A 6,671-nucleotide genomic window follows, 5' to 3' on the forward strand; every position below is an offset into this window, starting at 1 on the left:
TCCCAGAGTGCCCCCCATAGATCTGGGTCCCCAGAGAGCCCCCCCAAAGATCTGGGTCCCCAGAGAGCCCCCCAAAAGATCTGGGTCCCCAGAGAGCCCCCCCCAAAGATCTGGGTCCCCAGAGAGCCTCCCCTTACATCAGGGTCCCCAGAGAGCCCCCCTTACATCAGGGTCCCCAGAGAACCTCCTCCTTACATCAGGGTCCCCAGAGAACCTCCCTTTACATCAGGGTCCCCAGAGAGCCTCCTCCTTACATCAGGGTACCCAGAGAGCCCCCTCCTTACATCAGGGTATCCAGAGAGCCCCCTCCTTACATCAGGGTCCCCAGAGAGCCCCCTCCTTACATCAGGGTCCCCAGAGAGCCCCCTCCTTACATCAGGGTCCCCAGAGAGCCCACTCCTTACATCAGGGTCCCCAGAGAGCCCCCTCCTTACATCAGGGTCCCCAGAGAGCCCCCTCCTTACATCAGGGTCCCCAGAGAGCCCCCTTCTTATATCAGGGTCCCCAGAGAGCCCCCTCCTTACATCAGGGTCCCCAGAGAGCTCCCTCCTTACATCAGGGTCCCCAGAGAGCCTCCTCCTTACATCAGGGTCCCCAGAGAGCCCCTTCCTTACATCAGGGTCCCCAGAGAGCCTCCCCCACTTACATCAGGGTCCCCAGAGAGCCTCCCCTTACATCAGGGTCCCCAGGGAACCTCCTCCTTACATCAGGGTACCCAGAGAGCCCCCTCCTTACATCAGGGTATCCAGAGAGCCCCCTCCTTACATCAGGGTCCCCAGAGAGCCCCCTCCTTACATCAGGGTCCCCAGAGAGCCCCCTCCTTACATCAGGGTTCCCAGAGAGCCCCCTCCTTACATCAGGGTCCCCAGAGAGCCCCCTCCTTACATCAGGGTCCCCAGAGAGCTCCCTCCTTACATCAGGGTCCCCAGAGAGCCTCCTCCTTACATCAGGGTCCCCAGAGAGCCCCTTCCTTACATCAGGGTCCCCAGAGAGCCCCTTCCTTACATCAGGGTCCCCAGAGAGCCCCTTCCTTACATCAGGGTCCCCAGAGAGCCCCCTCCTTACATCAGGGTCCCCAGAGAGCCCCCCTTACATCAGGGTACCCAGAGAACCCCCCTTAAATCAGGGTCCCCAGAGAGCCCCCTCCTTACATCAGGGTCCCCAGAGAGCCCCCTCCTTACATTAGGGTTCCCCAGAGAGCCCCCTCCTTACATTAGGGTTCCCCAGAGAGCCCCCCCTTACATCAGGGTCCCCAGAGAGCCCTCCCCTTACATCAGGGTCCCCAGAGAGCCCCCTCCTTACATTAGGGTCCCCAGAGAACCCCCCTTACATCAGGGTCCCCAGAGAACCCCCCTTACATCAGGGTCCCCAGAGAGCCCCCTCCTTACATCAGGGTCCCCAGAGAGCCCCCTCCTTACATCAGGGTTCCCCAGAGAGCTCCCCCTTACATCAGGGTCCCCAGAGAGCCCCCCCTTACATCAGGGTCCCCAGAGAGCCCCCCCTTACATCAAGGTCTCCAGAGAACCCCCCATACATCAGGGTCTGCAGAGAGCCCCCCATACTTCAGGGTCCCCAGAGAGCTCCGCCTTACATCAAGGTCTCCAGAGAGCCCCACATACATCAGGGTCTACTCCCCAGAGAGCCCCCCCATACATCAGGGTCCCAGAGAGCCCCCCATAGATCTGGGTCCCCAGAGAGAGAGCCCCCCCCATAGATCTGGGTCCCCAGAGAGCCCCCCCATACATCAGGGTCCCCAGAGAGCTCCCCTTACATCAAGGTCTTCAGAGAGCCCCCCTTAAATCAAGGTCCCCAGAGAGCCCCCCTTGAATCAAGGTCCCCAGAGAGCCCCCCCATACATCAGGGTCCCCAGAGAGCCCTGCCTTACATCAAGGTCTCCAGAGAGCCCCACATACATCAGGGTCCACTCCCCAGAGTGCCCCCTCCATACATCAGGGTCCCCAGAGAGCCCCCCCAAAGATCTGGGTCCCCAGAGAGCCCCCCAAAGATCTGGGTCCCCAGAGAGCCCCCCCCAAAGATCTGGGTCCCCAGAGAGCCCCCCATACATCAGGGTCCCCAGAGAGCTCCCCCCATACATCAGGGTCCCCAGAGAGCCCCCCATACATCAGGGTCCCCAGAGAGCCCCCAATACATCAGGGTCCCCAGAGAGCCTCCTGCTTACATCAGGGTTCCCCAGAGAGCCCCCCCTTACATCAGGGTCCCCAGAGAGCCCCCCCCTTACATCAGGGTCCCCAGAGAGCCCCCTCCTTACATCAGGGTCCCCAGAGAGCCCCCTCCTTACATCAGGGTCCCCAGAGAACCCCCCCTTACATCAGGGTCCCCAGAGAGCCCCCTCCTTACATCAGGGTCCCCAGAGAGCCCCCTCCTTACATCAGGGTTCCCCAGAGAGCCCCCCCCCTTACATCAGGGTCCCCAGAGAGCCCCCCCTTACATCAGGGTCCCCAGAGAGCCCCCCTTACATCAAGGTCTCCAGAGAACCCCCCCATACATCAGGGTCTGCAGAGAGCCCCACATACATCAGGGTCTACTCCCCAGAGAGCCCCCCCATACATCAGGGTCCCAGAGAGCCCCCCATAGATCTGGGTCCCCAGAGAGCCCCCCATAGATCTGGGTCCCCAGAGAGCCCCCCCATACATCAGGGTCCCCAGAGAGCTCCCCTTACATCAAGGTCTTCAGAGAGCCCCCCTTAAATCAAGGTCCCCAGAGAGCCCCCCCCATACATCAGGGTCCCCAGAGAGCCCTGCCTTACATCAAGGTCTCCAGAGAGCCCCACATACATCAGGGTCCACTCCCCAGAGTGCCCCCCCCATACATCAGGGTCCCAGAGTGCCCCCAAAGATCTGGGTCCCCAGAGAGCCCCCCCAAAGATCTGGGTCCCCAGAGAGCCCCCCAAAGATCTGGGTCCCCAGAGAGCCCCCCCAAAGATCTGGGTCCCCAGAGAGCCCCCCCATACATCAGGGTCCCCAGAGAGCTCCCCCCATACATCAGGGTCCCCAGAGAGCCCCCCATACATCAGGGTCCCCAGAGAGCCCCCCAATACATCAGGGTCCCCAGAGAGCCCCCCAATACATCAGGGTCCCCAGAGAGCCCCCCAATACATCAGGGTCCCCAGAGAGCCCCCCCATACATCAGGGTCCCCAGAGAGCCTCCCCCCATACATCAGGGTTCCCAGAGAGCCTCCCCCTTAAACCAGGGTCCCCAGAGAGCCTCCCCCCATACATCAGGGTCCCCAGAGAGCCTCCCCCCATACATCAGGGTCCCCAGAGAGCCCCCCCATACATCAGGGTTCCCAGACGTAACCCCCCCCAGAGGTTCCCCTGTACCTGGCTGTGCACCTCCAACCCCCAGCACAGGGGGAGGTGGGAGGTGGCGATCGGCAGTTCTATGGTGCCTGTGGATCTCACTGGGGCTTGTAGTTCTCCTTCTGATTCTGTACAGTGGATAGGGGAGGGGCCTCTGACCCGGGCAGCAGTCGGCAACAGTGTACAAGCAGAGAGTGAAACCTGTAGCTGCCCGGGTCAGAGGCCCCTCCCCTTTCCACTCTATACACTCTGGAGGAGAAGTCCCAGGGAGATGCTGCGAGCACCATAGAGCTGCTGATCGCCGCCTCCCACTCCCCCCACTGCATCCCAAACTGAAAGCCACAGGTGCAGGGGGAGATGCCGGGTCTTGCCCCCCCGCACAGCGGCAGTCGGCAAAACGGCTCCACCGCAGCACGCCTAGCAGCATACCCCTAGATCCGACGAGCATGTCTCATGGGCCCCCTACTGGCCGCGGGCCCTCGGTCGGCGTCCGAATGACCGAATGGTCAGTCCGCCCCTGGTCCATAGTTCAGCACATGCTAATAAACTACTAGGCCTTCAGGGAGAGGTACTGCAGGCCTCTGGCCTAGTAGCAGCAACTGATCAGAGTCAGCATTAGAGACTATTCAGAGTGGGATCTTTTGCATACAGAAGAAAATGTGACAAGAAATGAATGTGCTACAGTATAACTTTTGTGCAGGAGGAGAGGATTTCTTGGAACTTCACCCTTACACGGTCATGGGTGAAGTCCTCATCTTTACACGATCATTGGTGAGGAGTTTCTGGGAGCAATAGTCTGCAGGAGTTACGCAGAGGAGGAGCAATAGTCTGCATGGTGATGCAGGGAAGAGACTGTAGCTGTTATACATGAGCATCATTCCTTCAGGCTCAAATGAAGTTCTAATCTATAAATATGATGGCAAAGTGATTTGATCTATGGGCATCCCATATACCCCTTTCCCCAACCAAGTTATATTTCCCAATAAACAAAAACAAAACAAACAAATGACTATTCATTGTCTCTGAGGTGATATATGAAGGTCTGGCAGCGGGGTGATTTGGTGGGTGTTAGTAACTAGTGGCAACTACACCGCTACAGACATGCATGACAACTTTCTAAGCTGAGAAAGATAGACACCTTCTAGCACAATGTGTTTAGGCAGGGGGCACACCCCTGCCACGCCCCCAATTAGAAAAACCATTAGGAATTTATATGCCAACATTTTTTTCTAAACCCAGAATTGTTTTTTTCCAACATTACTTTTCCTTTATACTGGCTTTTTAAAATAGCAAACAAGATAATGAAGTGATAGGATAAAGATTTTAGTGCAGAATAATACTTTATGTAGTTTACTGGTATATTTTCATAGATATCTGCACATCAGATCAAAAAACACTAAGGCTGGATTCACACTTATGCATTTTTAGTGCTTTTTGCATTTTGCAGATTTGCACTACAGTCCATTTACCTTGGTTTCCTATGGAACATGTTCTGTAGTGCAAAATGCAAAAAGCACTAAAAATGCATAGGTGTGAATCCAGCCTAAGGAGGAAAGAGGGACAGGGGGATTGGGTTCCAAATGAGGGACAGTTGGAAGATATGCATTCAGATTGTAAGCAGGGGTTAGATAGTACCACTTTTATGCTTCATGCACACTGGATGTTTTTGACACTGCCCTTAATGGCTTCTGGCATTTTGTTTTGTTCTAAAAGCCCCTGCATGTTAGCCTATGTGTCCATGCACACATATGCGTTTAGAGGCAGAGGCATTTAGAGTCAGGAAAAAAAACACTGCCAGTGCAGCCAGGAGCAGCTGTGTTTTGTGTGTTTTGGCAAAAAAAAAAAAACGCTTGATGCATGCAAACGCATCCAAACATGCATTAACGCTAGACACATTTAGCAATTGAGGGTTAATTCATATTATTGGGCAAAATAAATTATAATTCTTGCCAATGAAATGAGTTAACGCCCAAACGCTTGACGCACCTAAATGCGGTACACGTTTTCTGCCAAAACACCTCTGCTAAGAGGAAAGGTATGTAGGATAGCAAAAACAGCCAGTGTGCATGAGGCTTTAGGGAAATCCCTCCTAGCCTTCAGAACATCATGTAGGGTGTTGTCTAAGTGAACTATGTCCTTCAGGATAGGCTCAATATAGGCCCGGAGAAACCATCCTAGGGAACTTGAAGTGCTGATCAGCATACTTGTGTTAAGAGTCAGGTTCAGATTGCACAGTAATGCTGAGGTTGGTTGGGAAGAACTTTGCGCTCTATTCATGTTTACAGTAAAACGTTGAAAAAAATGATTGTGTCTAAAATCGTTTAAAAGTAGTAGAAACCTCAGCCTGTGTTCACTGCAAGTGTCCAATCATGTATACTTGCTAGGTTTTTGTAAAAAAATTTTAGCCCTAGCCCTACTTGAATGGGATTCAATGGATGCTTAGCAGGGGCACTGCATCCTGGAGAGCATCATGGAAAATTCTTAGGAACAACATACAAGTTAAGGGTTCTCCCCTTCAGGAGAATGAAGGGGAGAAAGCACTATGCATTATACACCCAAATCCATCATCCAATGTCATCACAGCATCATATACAGACATTTACTGGCTACACAGTTAGGCTGGTGGGCTTAATGGTTGCCCTCAAGTACTTATTAATAACTGGATCTTTAGGTCTTATGCGCCTCTCGTTTGCTTAAGGCTGTATTCCTTCCTTTTTTGGGGGTGGGGTGGGGTACTATGTTACAATCTTGCCTCTCTCTTTCTCTTTCTCTCTCTCTATATATATAGCTTGAAAGATTTGGACGCCATATATTCCATCTTGGGTCCTTTGCCACGTTGCCCCACTTTGGTGGCTTCTGCGGAGACTTTTTGGCTTGGCATTTGCTTTGGCCTGCTGACCGGTCTAGATTTTGATGTATACTGCATAGTGCCTTCTCCCCTTCATTCTCTTGAGAAAGTAGGCGGTGGATCCTGCGAAACGCATCTATCAAAGCAACTCCACACACAAAACTTTATGATCTATGAATCATTGGTATAAAGGATAATAACAATAGGATGCTAGTTAGTTGTGCAGGTAATGAATACATTTTTCAAAGGAGATACCTCGATACAGATAATTTTTAATTGTACTGTATATTGGATTTCATATTTTTGTTGAAAATTTAAAATTTTTTGTATGAATACATTTTCTGGGGTAAACCCCCCCCCCCCCCCTTTTTAAAATATAACTTGTATTTTGTTACTTGGGCACCTTAAAAGTCTGTTTATTTTATCTTAGGAATTATACATTTAGCCTTAACCCAATTGTTTTTTGTTTTAATTAGTGAACACAGAGATAAAAGGACAAAATG

The sequence above is a fragment of the Aquarana catesbeiana genome, linkage group LG03, assembly GCF_042186555.1.
Source record: "Aquarana catesbeiana isolate 2022-GZ linkage group LG03, ASM4218655v1, whole genome shotgun sequence".
NCBI lineage: Eukaryota > Metazoa > Chordata > Amphibia > Anura > Ranidae > Aquarana > Aquarana catesbeiana.